General features: G+C 34.8%; 1 pseudogene; it reads left to right on the forward strand.

Annotated features, from left to right (window-relative positions):
- Positions 1-8,291: 8,291 nt before the first annotated feature.
- On the forward strand, positions 8,292-8,951 carry LOC120271826 (annotated as a pseudogene).
- The last annotated feature ends 12,131 nt before the right edge of the window (positions 8,952-21,082 follow it).

Consider the following 21,082-nt stretch of genomic DNA (forward strand, 5'->3'; position numbering starts at 1 on the left):
ATGGACTCTATCTGCCAAACCTACAACATATGGAAATATATTCTTGCTTTGATCTGGAAACTCTGCCTGCTTGGTTCCCTCGTCTTCCCTTGTTGGAGAAATTGATCATTAGCTTCTGTCCCAAATTCAGATCCTGGGCTACGGAGGAGGAAGAGATAACAAAGGATGGACTCGTCCCCTGCCAAAACCCTGCAGAGTATGGAAATATATTCTTGCAAAAGATCCGGAAACTCGCACGCTTGGTTGCCTCATCTTTCCTTATTGGAGAAATTGATCATTAGCTTCTGTCCCAAATTCAGATCCTGGAGTACAGAGGAGGAAGAGATAACAAAGGATGGACTCCCGCTGCCAAACCTACAACATATGGAAATAAGGGTGTGCGGTGATTTGGAAACTCTACCTGCTTGGTTGCCTCGTCTTCCTATATTGAACAAGTTGACAATTAGTATGTGTCCCAAATTTAAATCATGGGGTATGGAGGAGGAAGAGATAACAAAAGACGGACTCCCGATGCCAAACCTACAGAAGATGGAAATATATTCTTGTGAAGATCTGGAAACTCTACTTGCTTGGTTGCCTAGTCTTCCTTTATTGAAGGAATTGATCATTATGGACTGTCCCAAATTCTGATCCTGGGGTACGGAGGAGGAGGAAGAGATAACAGAGGACGGACTCCCACTGCCAAACCTACAACATATGGATATAAGTTGGTGCGAAGATCTAAAAACTCTTCCTGCTTGGTTGCCTCATCTTCCTTTATTGAATGAGTTGACAATTAGATTGTGTCCCAAATTCAGATCCTAGGGTACGGAGGAAAAGGAGATAATAGACGACAGACTCCTACTGCCAAACCTACAAAAGATGGAAATATATTCTTGCGAAGATCTGGAAACTCTGCCTGCTTGGTCGCCTCGTCTTCCTTTATTAAAGGAATTAATCATTATGGACTGTCCAAAATTCTGATCCTGGGGTATGGAGGAGGAGGAGGAGATAATAGAGGACGGACTCCCACTGCCATACCTACAACATATGGATATAAGTTGGTGCGAAGATCTGGAAACTCTTCCCCGCTTGGTTGCCTCATCTTCCTTTATTAAAAGAGTTGACAATTAGATTGTGTCCCAAATTCAGATCCTAGGGTACGGAGGAGGAGGAGATAATAGAGGACAGACTCCTGCTGCCAAACCTATAGAAGATGGAAATATATTCTTGCGAAGATCTTGAAAATCACCGCTTGGTCGCTCTCGCCTTCCTTTTATTAAAGGAATTGATCATTATGGATCATCCCAAATTAAGATCTTGGGGTATGGAGGAGGAGGAGGAGATAACAGAGGACGAACTCCCGCTGCGAAACCTACAACATATGGATATAAGTTGGTGCAAAGATCTGGAAACTCTTCCTACTTAGTTGCCTCGTCTTCCTTTATTGAACGAGTTGACAATTAGATTGTGTCCCAAATTCAGATCCTAGGGTACGGAGGAAAAGGAGATAATAGAGGACAGACTCCTACTGCCAAACCTACAGAAGATGGAAATATATTCTTGCGAAGATCTGGAAACTCTGCCTGCTTGGTCGCCTCGTCTTCCTTTATTAAAGGAATTGATCATTATGGATCTGTCCAAAAATTTCGATCCCTGGGGTATGGAGGAGGAGGAGGAGATAATAGAGGACGGACTCCCACTGCCATACCTACAACATATGGATATAAGTTGGTGCGAAGATCTGGAAACTCTTCCTGCTTGGTTGCCTCATCTTCCTTTATTGAACGAGTTAACAATTAGATTGTGTCCCAAATTCAGATCATAGGGTACGGAGGAGGAGGAGATAATAGAGGACAGACTCCTGCTGCCAAACCTATAGAAGATGTAAATATATTCTTGCGAAGATCTTGAAAATCTGCCTGCTTGGTCGCCTCGTCTTCCTTTATTAAAGGAATTGATCATTATGGACTGTCCCAAATTAAGATCTTGGGGTATGGAGGAGGAGGAGGAGATAACAGAGGACGAACTCCCGCTGCGAAACCTACAACATATGGATATAAGTTGGTGCAAAGATCTGGAAACTCTTCCTACTTAGTTGCCTCGCCTTCCTTTTTATTGAACGAGTTGACAATTAGATTGTGTCCCAAATTCAGATCCTAGGGTACGGAGGAAAAGGAGATAATAGAGGACAGACTCCTACTGCCAAACCCATGAAGATGGAAATATATTCTTGCGAAGATCCGAAACTCTGCCTGCTTGGTCGCCTCGTCTTCCTTTATTAAAGGAATTGATCATTATGGACTGTCCAAAATTTCGATCCTTGGGTATGGAGGAGGAGGAGGAGATAATGTAAGATGCAGACTCCACCGCCAAACCTACAACATATGGAAATAGATTCTTGCCAAGATCTAGAAACTTTTCCTGCTTGGTGGCCTTATCTTCCATTATTGAACGAGTTGACAATTAGATTGTTCCGCAAATTCAGATCCTGGGGTACAGAGGCGGAGGAGGAGATAATAGAGGACGGACTCCGGCTGCCAAACCTACAGAAGATGGAAATAGATTCTTGCGAAGATCTGGAAACTCTATCTGCTTGGTTGCCTCGTCTTCCTTTATTTAAACAATTGATCTTTAAAGCATGCCCAAAGATCCATTCACTGCCGCAGGACAACCTTCCATCCTCACTTAAAAAGTTGTACTTGATACAATGCGAACGAAGCTTGACAGAACGGTGCCGGCAAGACGGGTCTCTTGAATGGCAAATGATTCAACACATCCCGCATCAACTGTATATCTGAAGGGTATGGATCCAATGCTGCCTTCACTTGTCACTCTGTTTTTTTTCATTTGAATTGTTTATAATATTACCTCCAATTTCACTTGACCAATCTAATGTTATGCCAGGAAAAAATCCACATTTTTTTTTCTATCAACTTCTGCTCAACCGTTCTATGTTGGAAGCTCTTCAGATTAATTGTGATTGCTGATGGCAAAATATGAAGAAACCTATCACAAATTTCTCTATGACAGTGATACTATACAAGTAAGTTAACTATAAAGTAGTATTTTTGTTCAATCAGAACATGATCGTTGCCATTATAAATCGCATCCATTTTATGACTGTTTGATGTTATTTAATCAATACTCTTCTCATTATGGTTGGTTCATCATGTATGTGCCTTAATGGCTTGTATTTTTATTTTTATTTGTTAACACAACTTAATATCTGATTATATTGGTCTTCCTACTTCTTTTAATGAAATTGTGGCTTAGTCGCTTCTCTCTTTAAAGTTTTCTTTTCTAAGGAAAATGTTCATATTAAGTTAGAGTATAATTTACAATCATGTTCTACTTCACCACTTATCATGAGTTAAAATTTATTGCCTCACCACCACATTCATAACTTTTTTCATTGTTTCAAAGCACTTCAGTTATGATGCAAATTGATGAACTGTTTTTCCCCTCTCTAATAAGAATGAAAAGTATATCTTATATATAATTTGTTCAACCCAATGCAGACTTCTTTTGAGTATAATTTTGTCTCCAGGAGAAAAGGCAAGCAGAATTCAATTTTCTCCAGCAAATTCTCAATGCTTGGCACTCTCTTTGCTTGGATTTGAATTAATAGCGTAAATATTCTGTCATTCTTGAGAGATTCGGGTCAATTGTTATTCCACCACAACACAGCTGGAGGTTCAAGATTTCATTACTCAAATCTAAGAAGAAATATGGATTAACTTTTTTCTGTCAGTCTTGTAATTAGTGTTGATTGCCTCTTTTGCAGTTTTATTTTGTTGCAAATCAAACTAAATGCGGTGTTAAATAAACTTTGATTTCACTGAACTCAACTGGGTTGTTCAGAACATGAAAATGTTTAAGAATAAGTCAAGCAAAAAATTACTTCATGGTCTTTAAGGATGCATTACCTCTTTCTCCATGTTTTCCTAGTCTTAGCAGTTGGCTATTTTCATGCTAGTATGCATATATTTTGCTATGTAACTAGCCTATCTATGTGCTACAAATCAATGAATAATGTATGAGATTTACATATTGGAACAATAAGTTTATGTGCATACTTTTTCTTCTATCTTGTTTAACTTTAGCCAGCTTCAACACAGAGTTGTATGATTTATTTTGCACTCCATTGTCTTGCCTGAACTATGGTTGCATTGGTGTCTTATTGAGCGTTCTCTACAACCTCCATTTAATTAATACTTATAAAATCACAAAAAATTAAAAAAAAATAGATCCAAGGGACAATCGCATAAATGTTGGCATAAAAATATATAAATCTATATGATTAAAAAATATTTATCTACTTCGAATCATGATCATAACTGGTTAAACTATCTTAAAAATCAAACAAGAATAGAAGGGGAAATCTCAACAATATTAATAAACCCTTTTTCACCTTTCATTGTATTTTTCTATTTTGTTCTTGTTGTTATAGTCTCTCTTATACTCTTTTTAAATTTAATTTAAGTAGTTTATCCATTTTTTTAAAAAAATATTTTTTTTTTACCTCTCACGGTTATTTACGAAAAATAATATATATTGTATATTGGAGTTTTAAGTTATTTTTTCAAGTATGTGGAACTATCAATAAATTTTCATCATGCATAAGTGGTGTATATATATAGTAATAACGATGATTAAATTCTATATCTTAAATACAAACTTTTATGGAGACAACCTTTCACAAGAAGGTTGGTTACTTATTCTTTTTCCAACTCAAGACAAAGAATTAGAATTTTACCTTTCAAGTATGTGGTTTATCCACTTTTTTTTTAAAAAAAAAATACCTTTCTTTAAAAAGAATTTTTGTGAAATTTTTTGTTCACATTTAAATTCTGCATTAATCCCAAAACCAAATTGTTAACCTAAATTATTTGAATTTGTCACTTTTGGATATTCATTTTCTCATGTTGAAATGTACTTCATATGGAAATAATATGCATTGAGAAAATCTATATTGATAAAATCACCAAGTCACTATTTAAAAGCTTGATTATGAATTTATAGAATTCAAACTCTCAAATTATGAGATAAAAAAATGAACTATTAATTATCAAGTCAGAGAAGGTGGATTGTGGAGTTAAGCCTCTCTTATTACCCAATTAGAAGGGTTCAATAACCAAAATAGATGAATAGATAGAATTCAATGCAAAATGCTCTTATTATTGGTGTGAGAAAGTGCATAAAGTTATAATTATTTTGAGAAAGAGGAAAATTTGAGCATATAGTTGTTTTGTGTTGATCAGGAGCCTTTTTTTATTTTTAATTTGTGAATCGTCTAATTGTCTTTTTTTTTAAAAAAAAATAAGTGACAAGTGGGCTTCATTTAAAAAAAATCAGAGATGTGCATAAAATATGGAAGATATTGAGTTAATAGCTCATGACATATGTGCTCTTATCTTGCGTGTGTTTTGGAGTTCAATTTTAAATCTTCACTCAAACATACACCCTATGCAAAAGAATACTGTGCTGATAGACCAAGAGGTTTTCGGTGAATCTTCTAATTGTTACATGAAAAAAAAATAATTTTATTATTCTGAATTAAATTTAAATTATTGCCCTAAATTAAAAGTAGACTAACATGGAACCTATCTCAATCCAACTTGGAGGAATTATACGCAAATTGCATAACGTATCATGGGACATGTGATTCTAGAGTTTGGACCATAAGATAGAAGCTTGAATAATAAAATGTTATGTTTTCCTTCTGATTTGATGAGTTTTTCTTTTGGTTTAATTATTATTAACAAAATGTATATGATTTAAATGGGGTAAAGTTTTTGGTAGGATATCAAACTATTGTCTTTTCTGTGGTTCAAACCTCAATTTTAATCAAAATGATTATTCAACTTCAATTTTATTTTATTGAGTGGTTACTCGAGAGATTCCGACATTTTTTTTATAATGTAGATACTGAAAATTCTCTGTCAGGACATACATGACACACTATCCGCCCAACTATCAATTTCATCTTATTTGCTAACAAAGAAATTTCAACAACAGATCATCAAAAATAGACCGGATTCCCTTGGGTGACCATCTAGTGAAATAAAATTAAAATTGAATAACCATTTTTGATTCAAATTGAAGTTTGGACCCCAAAATAAAAAAGTGTTATAGTTTAATACCCTATAAAAAAATTTACCTGATTTAAGTGGCAGAAGACTTTTGTTCCGTATTTGATCTGCTCGTCTTAAAAGTCAAACTTTCAATTTATGCAAATGATGTACTACTGGAATTATTCTAAAAATGAATCCTAATGTATTAATAACTTCACGATCACACATTCAAACAAGTTCAATGCATAAATTTAATATTATGTAGAAAAAGTCATAAAAATGTAACAAGCACGCAGGGCCATCTTCTATTTGTCCGCCAAAAAATTCATATGGTCTTCATTCTTGGTCTATGGAAGACCTTTAAGTCACATAGATTAAATTAAATTAAATGCATACATGTTGGTAAATGTACATAATTTACAATATATATATTATATATCTAAATTTTTCTACACTCAATAAACAACATCAATTACATTTATATTTGGGGGAAAAGAATTTCCGGCTCCTATAAATATCAAATCAATTTTTTAAATTCATATAATACCAAAATTGTTCTTCTTCTTTATTTTCTCTACACATGTTCATGTTCTTGTCATTGTACTTATTTTACATTTACAATATAATTAAAAGGTTGAGGAGCAATGACAACGAAAATTAAAATAAATGCAAGTGAGTTTAAAATAGATTATGAGGAAAAACATGAGTGATTGATTACTCACACAAAGGGTATTCACTACATACTCAAATTGCAGTATATTCATATGGTTTGAATCTTTAGATTTATAAATTTCCCATCAACAACTGAAACGGTAGATTCAATAGCCATTGCCAAGGAGCCCTCAAGATTTGATGAAATTATATATATTTATTACCTGATTTGAAGGGTTGGTGTTTGAGCACAAACAGTGAAACTTAAAAAAAATCCAATCAAAAATCTCCACGTGGCCATACGGAGCTGTACAACCACTCATGGTACACGCCACGACTCTCATCCTTTTTATTTTTCTCTTCTCCCGAGTACTACTATGACTACCCTTTATCCTCACCGTTCATTTCAACGGTCAGATCTCCCCAGCTTCAGGATCTTCAAACCAGTTAATATTTAGTTACACGTGTGAAATGACATGCACTTAACCAGTTAATATTTAGTTACACGTGTGAAGCAACGACCGAATTGAGTCTAATTTTCAACTCATCCGCGGGGCACGATACCGTCATCACTGACCCCACCCCCACTCCTCCTTCGTTTCTTTTTAGGTTTTGCTTGAATGGAGGTATAAAAAAGTTTTGTAAAGTAAGGTTAATGATAGTAATGAAAAGTTAAAGGAGGTTTTAAACCCTTCCTTACTTAGGTCAAGGTAAAGTAAATGAGGGTTTTGAAATCTTGTTGTGTTTGGTTTGGAAGGTAATTGGATATAAGGTTATATATTAATATTACTAAATTACCCTTGGAGGAAAAGACAAAGTTATAACTTCATTTACTAAATTATTTGAAACTTACATAATTTTCTCCATTGTTTACATAAACCTCTCCCTTTATTATTATAAGATTTCATTTTGTAGAATGAAATTAATTAATTAATATTATCACTAGAGTAATTAATATTATTATAAAGTATGACAATATTAACTACCAACTAATAAATGTTTGATTTTTTTTAAAACAAATAAAATAAATAAATTGTGATAAAGTAAATATTATTGAGGGGTATTTTGGTCCAAAAAATTATAAGGGCATTTTGGTCCTAAAAAAATATAAGGGGTATTTTGGTCCAAAAAAAATATAAGGGTATTTTAGTCCACAAAAAATATAAAATGGTATTTTGGTCCACAAAAAATATAAATGGTGTATATTTTGATTTTTATAAAACCCTAGAATTTGTTTGAAGTATAAGGGGTATTTTGATCCATAAAAAATATATATTCCCCCAAGACCTCCCCAACCCACCATTTTGGAGTGTTGAGAAATGGGGGTTAAATGGAGGTTTTAAAAGCTTCATCTAACCCCTTAAACCCTTACCTCAAAAACCTTCCTCCCAAACATGGGTTTTTAAAAATCTTTACCTTACCTTACCTCCGTTTAGCTCCAACCAAGCAGACCCTTATCTGCGTTCTTTTTCTCCAACCACTCGTTCTTCTCTTCCATACCCTAACCCTAATTCTCGCCCATGTCCGAAGACGACAAGAAGTAGAAGACGAAAATCGTACCTGATTTGAAGTTCAAGATTGAGAATGGAGAGAATAGGGGAAAACAGCGAGGACAAGCTTATTGCCATGGCCCGCCACATCGCGAGAACCTTAGGACTGACTGACACCATGGCCGATGACATCCTCCAAATCTTCTCCAACTTTGATGGTCGCTTCTCCCTCGAGAAGCTCTCGGATGAGCACCCGGCGTTGTCATCACTGGAACTCCTGCTTCGCACATATGTTTCTTCTAATCGTCCCATCTGGTCTGACTCCGGTGCTGCATTTGAGTTCCTATATGCCCTTGATGATCTGATCGCTGGTGTGGCTCTTCATCCCAGCGCTGATGATCTTCTTCAGTAGTGCATGCTTCGGCAGGAGGAATTCCGGATGCTTATCGAGCAACCCACCAGCACAATTGACTCTGGTGATGAGGAGAGTGATTCAAACGAGGTGGATCGCATCCCCGTGGCTTACCCCGTCGCCGACTACAATATTATTATCGACGCCATCCCGACGAGCACCATCGCCGATCTCCACTTGATCGCTACCCAAATGGTCACCACCGGGTTTGCGAAAGAGTGCGCACACATTTAAGCGCTCTCCCACCCGGATTTCCTCGATGAAAGTATCTCCTGGCTCGGGATCCGCTTGCGGACCTCGGAAGAGCTGCAAGCGACCCCGTGGGGCCAAGGGCGAAACTAAGGGTGGCCGAGGGGCATGGCCGCCTGCTTTTTTTAAAATAATATATAATAGTGTTAATCCCGTGCTATGCACGGGAGAAATGAACGCAATAGATTATTTTAATAATTATGTTTGTACCAAAGACATAATTATCCTTGAAACTTAATTTATTCAAGCTTTGGAAAATATCAAACTTAATCTAAATTTTAAAAAATTGTTTATTGGTTTTTTCCATTATTGACCCATTGAATGATTCTCCATTTCTTTTAAAAACTATTTTAAAGACCAAATTAGGAGTTTTTTTTAAAAAAAAATACCCCCAATCTATTAATTAACATAGTTCAGATATGGATTAAAATTGTTGTTTATATAGCAAAGTGAATAATGAATAATGAATATGGTATATATATATATATATGTGAGTGTATATATATACTAATATAGCAATAGATTATTTTAATAATAGTGTTTGTACCAAAGACATAATTATCCTTAAAACTTAATTTATTCAAGCTTTGGAAAATAACAAACTTAATCTAAATTTTAAAAATTTGTTTATTGGTTTTTTTCCATTATTGACCCATTGAATGATTCTCCATTTTTTTAAACCCTATTTTAAAGACCAAATTAGGAGTTTTTTTTAAAAAAATACCCCCAATCTATTAATTAACATAGTTTCAGATATGGATTAAAATTGTTGTTTATATAGCAGAGTGAATAATGAATAATGAATATGTTATATATATGTGAGTGTATATATATACTAATATATTATTATAGGATATCTAAATCAAATAAGCCAAACAATTAGATTATATTACCTTGTTAGTATTTTTGGAGAATGCCTACAAATAGTTGATGCAATTGCTATTAGCAAAGGATTATGATAATCCAATCACCTACTCCACAAAGTCCCAATTTCTCCCATGGCTTTGTTTTTATTTATTATTTAAGTTTCTAGTTTGTGTTTGATTAGTATTATGTTAATCAAAGTTTTGTCAATATCTCAAAATATCAATAATGTTTTTGAATTACTAATATTTTTGAAATTACAATTTGTTTTAAAGTTTTGGTACAACATAAAGGATAGTTTGTGTCTGATTAGTAGTAAATAATTCAAAGTTTTATTTATTACTTGAAACTATCAATACTTTTTTCAATTACAAATATTTTTTAAATTATAAATTTGGTTTCAAAGTTTAGTTTGATTTAAAAGATTATGAAAATATCATATCAATTTTCCATATATTGAAAATAATTTTACTTTTCATACACAAATTTATATATTTATATATGTTGATCGTTCTTACCATAAATTATTCTTTATTTTTTATGTTTTTCAAAGTCGATTAACTACATGAGAAATTTTTTTTTTACTTGGTCGAACTATGAACTCCTCTAATCTCAAAATGCATATTATTAATAGAAAGGGATATATACCCCATGTGTATATATATACACACTACAACCCTCTAATAGAATATAATTAATTGAATTCATATTTAAATTAATTCATTACGTGTAAGTATTACATTAATTTTAAAATAATATTATAGATAAAATTACATGCTTTGCTAGGCTTATTCAAGGAAAATAAACTTATCTGAAAATATATATATATATATATGAGTGTGTATATATTCAACAAAGAAGGCAAGCGAACATTCTGAATGAAATCCAACTTGTTTTTCATGCGGTTGTTTTAAACAGGGTCTAAAATTGGGATGATTTTTTTAATTTTATTTATGGAGCCGATTTTTAGAAACCCCCTCTACAAATATACCTCTAAAAATATAAATCAGTGTAGTGAGATTTGGACTTGGCTAAACTTGTTTTTATTTTTGAAGACAATGGGATTATTTTCAAGCAATAGCAAATGATATCATGGCACTTTTGTTAATGGTCTCTCAATGATTTCATGGTTTTTCATCTGTAAAATATATATATATATATATATATATAAATTATAATAAGATAAAAAAATAAAAACAATTTACAAGGAAAAGGATGGAGGTACCTTTAATTTTTTTAATCTCTATACGTATAACACGACACTTTTGTTAATGGTCTCTCATTGATTTCATGGTTTTTCATCTGTAAAAAAAAAATATATATATATATATATATATATAAATTATAATAAGATAAAAATAAAACAATTTACAAGGAAAGGATGGAGGTACCTTAATTTTTTTTTAATCTCTATACGTATAACACGGCACTTTTGTTAATGGTCTCTCATTGATTTCATGGTTTTCCATATGTAATATATATATCGGCATATTGCTGTTTAAAATGGGTTGGGTGGGTCTTTTTCAGCGGTGATGCATCCCTTTTCTCCTAGCAGCGGTGGAATGACAAGGAGGGAGGGGCCCCCTTGTCGCCGGTGTGACCTGTTGACCCTGTCTACTCCTTCCCCCCTTTCGCCCTAGCCCTTCCCCTCCCCTTTCTGTCCTGCCCCTTTCAAAGTTTTTTAAATATATTTTTTTAAATTTTTAATTTTTTTTTATCTTTATATATTTTTTATATTTTTATATTTTCATTATCTTTTTATTTTTATTTTTTCAGTTGAATGATTTATTTATTTATTTATTTCTTATTTATTATATGTTTTTGTTGAGTTTGCTTTTTTAATAACTTTTGAGAAAATTTGTAAAAAATATGTATGATTGATTAATGTGCATTGATTTAGGGAATTGAGAAATACTAAGCTTTGATTTATAAATAAATTATTTTTTTAATTATGATTAATTTAAATAGCATTTTAAATGAAATTTATTATTTTTCAAAAATATTTAAATATTAATTTATTTTGTAACTAATAAGATTTTAAATGTAAATAATTTATAAAAATTATTTTTTTAAAATTATTTAAATGAATTCAAATAAAATATTAAATTATATATGCTTTTAAATGAGAATTTTTTAATTTAAAATATTGTCTATATTTTTACAATTAAAAATCAGAAAACATCAACTCAAGGGTAAGCCAATAAAGCAATTACTTGAATTCTTTAATTTAAAAGATTATCTATATTTTTACAATTATAAATTAGACCAACTTCAACTCAAGAGTAAGGCCAATGAAGCAATTATTTTAGGCCATTTATTTTTTAAAATCCTCATCTTTAGATTTTTTAAATAATAATTATTATAATAAAAAAATATTTTAATTTAATATTTAATCAATGTAATTTAATCTTAGTTAATTTTTAAATTTTAAAATAATTCATATTAAATATTTTATTTCAATGCTTAATCAGTCATATTTTACTAACTAATTTTTAAAAATTCTATTAATTATCTTAAAATCTTTCTGTCATAAAGAAATCTAAATTTTGATAAAAATATTTATTTTGATATATTAATTAATTTTAATTATTTTTCTTATTGTTATAAAAAAATTTAAAATGTACTTTATTATTTAAAATTTTTATTAATTAGTTATTTTAAAACTTGTAGTCCCCATCATTACTTTTGTTGCAGGCAATTATCTTCCTACAGTGTGTAGTAAATGTTTTTTTAGTAAATTGTGTTTGTTTGCATTAGCATAAGTGTTCTATGTGTGTATTTTTGTGCTTATCCTGCCAGGATGCCATCCAAGTATTCTTTCATGTCTTTAGGGAGACCTAAATAAATTTAAGCACCGGGCATGATTAGTTTGATTCATTTACATATTTGAGATTTTTTATATTTTTTTATGGTTAATGTAAAAAAAAAATTGCTAATCTTAGAATTGAACTAGGGCCCGGTTATATCAAGAATCTGGTTTTCATCTTAGAAGACCGGTATTTCAAAAATTATCTATTAGACATAGATTTTGTTATTTTATAAACTTTTAAAATGATTAAAATGAATACTAGTTTTTCTTCGTTTTTTTGAATCCCTGGAGTTAAATATATATATATATATATATATTTGTACAATTAAACTAGCTAGTTTCTTGCTTAAAATTATTTTTTTATATTTATCATAGAATAAAAAACGGGGTTATATTTGAGTGATTCTGGTATATAAATTACTTCTCTGATTTTTTTTTGTGGAAATTGCCAAAAAAACCCTACAACTTTGCCAAATTGCCAAACAAACCCCCATAGTTTCGGAATACCCAAAAACCCCTTCCTTTTCAACTCCATGATTTTGAAACCCCCAAAGTACGTAACGGCATTAAACGGAGTGTATTTAAAATTTTATGGACGAAAATGCCCTTGCACGGGAAGTCGTGGCTGCACCCATTTCGGCGGTGTGAGAGGAAGTGGGTGGGTTTTTCTTAGGCATTACAGCTGCTTGTCTTCTCTCAACTCGCGACTCCAGCTCAACTCGCGTCTCCAGCTCTTCTCTTCCCACCGGCACTCTTCCCTTTCCACCGGCGTCTCGAAGAAGAAGTCCCGTGCAAGTATTCGGCATTTCAGTCACTGCGAGTCTAAGGTATTCATTATGGTTTTTGTTAACTATTACATTACGAAGAGACATTTTTCGGTTTTGGTTTGTGATTTTGTTTTTGTTGGAAGACATTGAAGCTTTCAGGGGGATTAATCGGCTGGGGTTTTGTTAGTCTGCAGGGAGATGTCTCGGCTAGGGTTTTTGTTTTGTTTTACATTTTCGTCTATGTATACGATCGAAATGGTTTTCCGATTGTTGTGCTTTGTGTAATGTTTATAATCTACGTTTACCCTTTCAGTTGATATGGTTGCAGTTGTAAAAATGAGGTCTCCGTTTAAACAATGAGCTTTACCGTTTAAGTTAGTTCGTCTCCGTTTAATTATTTGTATCTCTGTTTAATAGTATACGTCACTGCTTAAAAAATGATATCAGTGTTTAAGAACTGAGTGTTTACCGTTTAACAAATTACATTTCCGCTTAACAATGTGCTGTTATTGTCGCAGGCTTGTGATTATGGCGGTCAATCTAGTTAATGGGCGATGCTACTTGACACCGGTAGTGGAGACCGTGGCTGAATTGAAAGTTCACATGATCCCTCGACACTGGGAGATCATCCGAAGGACACCGTTCACAGCATTTACTGAGTTGGAAGCTGTATACCAAGAGCGGGCCCTTCTTGACTCTCTGTTGCAGAGATACGATAACCGCACCAATAAATTCAGGATCGGGGAAAGCATGCTGACTTTCAGGCCTGAAGATGTGGCAATCGTTCTTGGCCTGCGTTGCGATGGGGAGGCAGTCGTGTTTCAGAAGAAGAAAACACGGTCAGCTTTCGAAGAGAGGTATTTATCGAAGACGTACGAGAGACACAGAGACTCCATCAGGAGCACTCTTCAGCAACTCGTTGGACAGAGGGGAGAAGAGGAGAATTTTGCCAAACTACTGATGGTGTACCTCCTGGGTACAATCCTCTTCCCAAATACCTCCTGCTCGGTTCCTAACTGGATCGTTGATTATGTCGATGATCTACCTGGAATGGGGCGCTACGCATGGGCGCAAGCGACGCACAAGTGGCTTATGGAGGACATACCACAAGCCGCTACCCGAGTGCAATCTAGATGCGCGGGGAAGAAGACCAACACCGGGTATGTTAAGGGTTGCACGGTAGCGCTTAACATCTGGTTTTATGAGCTGACCGGAACCGGAAAGAAAGTCCGTTTCTGCAAGATCCCAAGGATGCTGTGCTACGGTGAAAATACTTACCGGAAGCAAGCGACGATAGAGACGAGTTTGTCATCTCTCGAAGGAAAAGAGGTAATAATTCAAAAATATTTTGTTTAACTGTAGACGTTAACGTTTAACCATATCATTTACCGTTTAACTTTATTCATCTATCGTTTAACATTATAACTTACCGTTTAACTTTGTTCAACTACCGTTTAAACTTTTAGTTTAATGTTTAATTTGTTTGTTTACTGTTTAACACAATAGGTTATAACGTTTAAATATACGAGTTACATGTGTAAATATAGTTTTAATTGTTTAAACTAAATAATTTCGCTAAGATTGTTTGCTTTACACATGCTAGTTTCCTGAGCTGGTTCCGGCGAATGCTGATGAAGAAGTATTTGTTCGGGCCGACCGTCGGTCGGATGCTATTGCTCCGGAACCGCTTGCTCAAAGGAAAGATGAGAGGGCAACCTCTTCCTTGCGCGCTGGACGCCGTTCTCCTGCTTCCAGGCCAAAACGCATTCGTCGAGGCCGGAGAAGCCCTCCCCCACCCCGCCCGACCGTGGCTTCCCCCCCGACCGTGTCAGCCCCGAACGTGGCAGCTCCCCTGCCGGCACTAGGCGAGGATGTCACTGCAACTCTCATGCAGGCTTGCCAGATTTTGATGACCGAGTTCCCTCGACTTGTCGCTCGGGTGGAGGCATTGGAAGGCCGGTCACGCGATCGCTAATCGGTCGATCGCCGTCGAGGTTCGACGACGAGGACATCATCGGGGTGGCCCTTCAAAGACGGCCTCATTCGAAGAAGCTTGCAAAAAAGAGGAAAACAATAATGCCTCCGTCTCCACCCGTGCCGGCTGACGATGAAATAATAGCAGCACCATCGGCAGCAGCACCATCGGCGGCTGATGTTGTTAACGTTGATGACATGCCCATCACGGTGGAGGAGATTGAAGATGGCGCTGAGTTTGCCGCGGTGGAAAAGATCGTCGACTCTGTTGTTGACGACATCATGCATACGGTGGAACCGGCGCCTGACAGTGCGGCATCAAAGATGGACACAATCCATGAAGAAGAACAACCAGACAACGTTGTGTCTCCCATTGATGCTGCTGCCGTGGAACTCACGGTTGAGAAGGTCGTTGAGTCTATCCTCAACGAAGTGGAATTCACGGTGGAACCAACGGCTGACCGTGCCGCATCGAAGGCAGACACAATCCCACAAGAACAAGAAGCATGTAAGGAAGTGTCTCCCGTTGATGCTGCCGTCGTGCCCCCATTAAAGGAAGCCAATAAAAAAGTAGAAGAACTTCGGAAAGTCTTCATTCCGAAGAAAAAAAAATACGTTGGCCAATCGCGCCTCAATAAGTACGAGCAGGAGTTGATAAGGATCTTCCTCAACTGCCCTATGGACAAGTAAGTTTGAAGTTTTTATGATATTGTTTAAACTGTTTTAGTTACCATTTAAGTAGGAGCGTTAACGTTTAAAATTTACAGATAACATTTAACTTATAAGTGATACCCTTTAAATATTACCGTTACCGTTTAAACATTCAATATAGAATTTAAAGTTTATACTTTAACGTTTAATTTTATACTTACAACATTGTTTACATGTCTTTGTTCCGTTCAACCACAGCACTGTCGTGTGGAAGAATGACTCTGTCAGCACCACACGGGCCAATCTATTCGACCTGCTCGAGGGGAAGGAGATGGTCACGAGGCGATGTGATGGAGCGCATTCGTATGTATCTTGCAAAAAGGCGATGAGCGTAGTGTCATATCGTTATAAGAGGCGCGCCTCCATCACCGACCAACTGACCTTGTTCATGTCAAAGCAGGGCGACGACGCACATGAATCCACGATGGCTATGATTGGAGATGTCGCGCGCAACTTGCATGAAGTGGACATCGTCATCCTCCCGATAATTATGAGTGGCCACTTCCATGTCGTCGTCTTTGACAATGAAAAACAAGAATACAGGCATTATTCTTCATGCCAAAGCGAAGAATACGATAAAAAGCAGCGCTAGAAATGGTAAGTGCTTTCATAATTTGTGTTTGTGTAATAGTGTTCGGTAAATAATCGGCATTCTAATATGAACTTGTATATCTCGACAACGGAACCTATTCGACATCTGTATCGACATGGAGTTAGGGCGAGTCGGCGACGCAAAAGTACCGCTTGTTCACGACACTGAAGCCCCACGGCGAGAAAAAAAGGAAGTGTCATTGCAGGCGTCTATGTCATGCGGTTTATCGAGCGATTACTCGCCCGGTGAGAAGCTACGGGTACCGTGGATCGACGTCCCTTATCTGCGATTAAGGTATGTTTCCGCATACTTAGGGAGGGAGGCAGCCCGGCATCACAGCCAGAGGGGAGTCTTTGCAAGCGGGTTCTTAGTCATTCTTTCTATATTTGTATACACGATTCTTTCTTTAATAATCCAGATTCATTGTTTAACATACACTTTTCAGTGTTTAAGTATATAGTTCATTGTGTAAATATCAATGTAATTGTTTAAACTCCGTTTTCTTGTGTAAAAGCGAACCGGAGGAGAGTGTGCATAGCGGGGTCATAGTCATTGTATAGGTGTAATAGTTTCAAATGTAAACCGGTTTTAAATTCAATTCATTTTTCGAAGAACATGACAAATTTTTGTCAATGTAAATGTACATTTATCTAAATTCAATTAAATTCATTCATGCTTTCGTTTTGAGGTTATGTTCTTGTTGGATGATATTGTAGTCCGCGAGGTACATTATCGGGTAGGGTTCCATTTCATTTTCATTTTCATTATCGGCTAATATCAACATTCATTTTTAAGCTGTATAATGATAACTTTTTGCCCTTTAACTTTCGTTTTGTCTGTTTAAGTTTAGGTTTCTCTGTTTAAATTTAATATTTTTCCTGTTTAAAAATATCCTTATTATTTAATAATATCAATGTAATTACAACAAAAAAATATACTTTATATTTTTCATGCTTTAAAAATATCCTTATTACTTAATAATCTCTTATAGAGTGTAATGTAATGTTCCGATTTTTTTATGTGCGACGGGAGTGGAAAGCGGCTTGGGGAACCGGCGTGTATTAGTGCAGCAGGGAACCGCTAGCACCATCCCGTTGTACATTTTAAGCGGATACAAATTTATTTTTAAACTATAAAAAAATAATAGTTAAAGCAGTAGAATAAAATATTTAAAAAGCGTAAGAGATATATTTAAATATAAAGTTCAATATTTAAACAATAATAAGAAGTATATACACAATGCCTAGTCGGACATGATTCATTCCACGATTTGCGATTGTGACACGAAAGCGTGGCAATGGCTACAACGCAACTTCGCGGACCTCGGGACGCTCACGACTCGATCCTCTTTCGTCTAAGACACCGCAGTTGCCTTCTCGCCACAGTGATCGCAAAGCAGATTCACGATTTTTCATCCATCGACTGTCATTGTCCGGTATGGGGAATATAGCTTCCTTTATCGCCATTTTTTGAAGTCGAAGCTTCCTTCCACGATCACCCGGTGTTTCTCGTTCTTCGATAATTTGATGTCAAAATTCCTTTTTGATTGCAAAATTCCTAAGTGCGTCTCGAAATGTTCAACGCCTTCAAAACATTGTCCAATATCCAGCGACAACACTTCAGCTTGATCGGATGAGGAAGGAAGTCATGCCACACCCTCAGGCTCGCCATGATGTGGAGCAAGCTGCCGGATTACAGATTCCTGCCAACACTTTTAGTTTAAACGAACACGATCAATATTTAAAGCGAGACACAAAAATATTTAAGCGATAAACATAAATCTTAAAGCGTTAAAACAAAAAGTTAAATAATAAGTTAATAAGTTAATCGGAGACAATAGTGTTTAAATGGAAACTTGATAAATGTAAAGCAGTGATGAGGGATAATAAACAATAATTAACTTCTACAACTATATAAACATAAGCGAGAAGAAACTTACAACGAGAAGAACTCGTTTTTTCGGTGAGGATCACGATGCCACATCATCTGTCTCAACAACAAGATCAACAATGAACATTTGAAGATGGAGTGCACGTGACACATGCTGCTGGAAGTCAACCTCGTTTTATATGAGACATACCGCTTTTATGTCCATCGGGTGTGATAAACTTCACCACGACACGGGAAATATCGAGACCCCATCGCTCACATATTTTTAGCTAACACTTGATTCCCAAGAAGTCGTTGCAGTGAACATTAGCACTCGTCCCTCCCTCGTTGTATCTAGCAATAGCACAAAAACTCTCCATAATTTAATCGGAAGAGCTAAAATTGAATACACCAAATGAGAAGAAGAAAAAGAAGAAGAAGAAGAAGAAGAAGAAGAAGAAGAAGAAGAAGAAGAAGAAGAACAAGAAGAACAAGATATGAGCCTTCTAAACTTTGTTTGAGAAAAAGCAAGCGAGGCATTGAAAAAAACTATGCATAAAAGAAAGTTATGATTGGGCGCCATTTTTTTCCCACCTTTTGCAAGGGCAAAAAAGATTTTCATATCGTGGACCCACTTCAACTTACGGTAGGGGGTTAAAAGGAATGTAAAATATAACGGAGGGTTGTCCGGGGTGTGCAAAAGTTGGAGGGGGTTTTTGGGAAGTTTTGAAAATTACGAGGGGTGAACAGTAATTTTCCCTTTTTTTTCTTTCCTTTTGTTTTATTATATAAAAATAATCGCTCTATTACTTTAGTTGATTATTAAACTTTCAGCAACATCTGCATTACGAGACTAACATAATTTACAGGTTGTTGTTAGAAAAATCCTTGGTGTTTTGTTACAATGCGACAGAATACATACGAAACAAAGATACACAGTTGTTACAGAGTCACACGGGTGTCGTTACACTGCATATAAATCAAAGATATGCTTCATATGAATGAAAGGTGTTTGTTACACTGCATACGAATCAAGGATACGCTTCATATGAAATGAAAGGTGTTTGTTGCGTCACAGCATACCCATGAAAGATACACGCAAGTTGTTATAGAGAGTCACAACGATCTTGTGTCCTCCTTCATCTCCTTCCTCTCTTTTTTCTTCCCTCCTTTGAAAGTGTTCTTGCTCTCATCATCAAGGTTATTACTCTTCTCTGCAACAGCAACACTGCACCACGAATCACATAGGAAGTGTTCTTGCTCTCATCATCTTGGTAAGCAATTACGACTCAATTTTATTTAAATTTTCATATCCTTTTACTCAAAGTTTTTAAAAACCCAAGGCGGGCGAGGCATAAGCGAGGTGTTTTGAGCCTCAATTTTCTTTTTAAAAAGAAACGAGATGTCTTATCTTATTAAAATATATTATTTGTTATTTATAAAATAAATATTTTTTGTTTTATTTTCAACAATTAAAAAAATTGAAACTTATAAAAAAACTAGAGGCCACTTATGTTATTAAAATATATTATTTTTATTTATAACATAAATACTTTTTGTTTTATTTTCAAAAATTAATAAAATTGTAACTCATCTTATTTGTATATCTTAAAAAATATATTTTTTATCAATTAAAAAATATAAATTTTCACTCTTATTTCTCTTAATTTTTCTCTATGAAATAATATTATTTATCATTTGTAAAATAAATATTTTTGTTTTTGGGCAATCAAAAAATTTGAAAAATATATTGTTTTTCAAAAACACAATATTTTTAGAAGTAGCCTTTTTATTTCTCTTAACATATTTCCTAATAAAGAATATTATTTTTTTCATTTGTAAAGTAAATATTTTTCATTTTCCGGTAATTAAAATTTTGGAAAATATAGAATTTATTCATCTTGGGAGGTATGTGTGAATAGTTTAAAAAAATATATAATTAATTAATTTCTTTTTAAAAAATATGTATATATAATTAACTAATAAAAATATATACATATAAACATTTGTATTTGTTTTTATACTTTGAGCCACAATTAAAAAATTGGTTTTTTGGAGGCTAAAGCCTCACATGCACTAACACGCACCACCTTAATGCATGGGCTTTTTTCAATGAGGCTTAAGCCTCAATTAATTGCTTGAAGGTGTGAGCCTTGAGGCCTTGGTCTTGCGCCTCGCCTTGAGGCGTGCCTCAAGGCGTAGGCCTCAAACAATTTTAATAACCATGCTTTTACTAATTAAAATATTGTTTTATTGCGTTATTTTAGATCACACCAACCGCTACCCATGCATTTGGGAAGTAAGTTTACTGGCATAAGATGTTACCCAACTCTCCCATCCCCAGAGCCATCTTGAACCTCATATGCTCTGGTACTTTCTTTCTCTTATCTCTTTTTCTTATGTTCTTATGTGTGTGAGGAAAACTTAGTAGTTTTATTAACAATAATGTTTTATATAAGCTGCAGATGAACTGGACAAAGATAAGTTCAATGTTGATCTTAGTGATGAAGTGAACAGCTTCTAGTATAATGCATACATTGATAGTGAGGCACAAGTCCATGGTGCCCTTAACAGAACACTCTTCTTTTTAGAAAAGGACTTGAATCCAGGTTCCAAATTTGACCTCCCCTTCACCAAG

The sequence above is a fragment of the Dioscorea cayenensis genome, chromosome 2, assembly GCF_009730915.1.
Source record: "Dioscorea cayenensis subsp. rotundata cultivar TDr96_F1 chromosome 2, TDr96_F1_v2_PseudoChromosome.rev07_lg8_w22 25.fasta, whole genome shotgun sequence".
Lineage (NCBI taxonomy): Eukaryota > Viridiplantae > Streptophyta > Magnoliopsida > Dioscoreales > Dioscoreaceae > Dioscorea > Dioscorea cayenensis.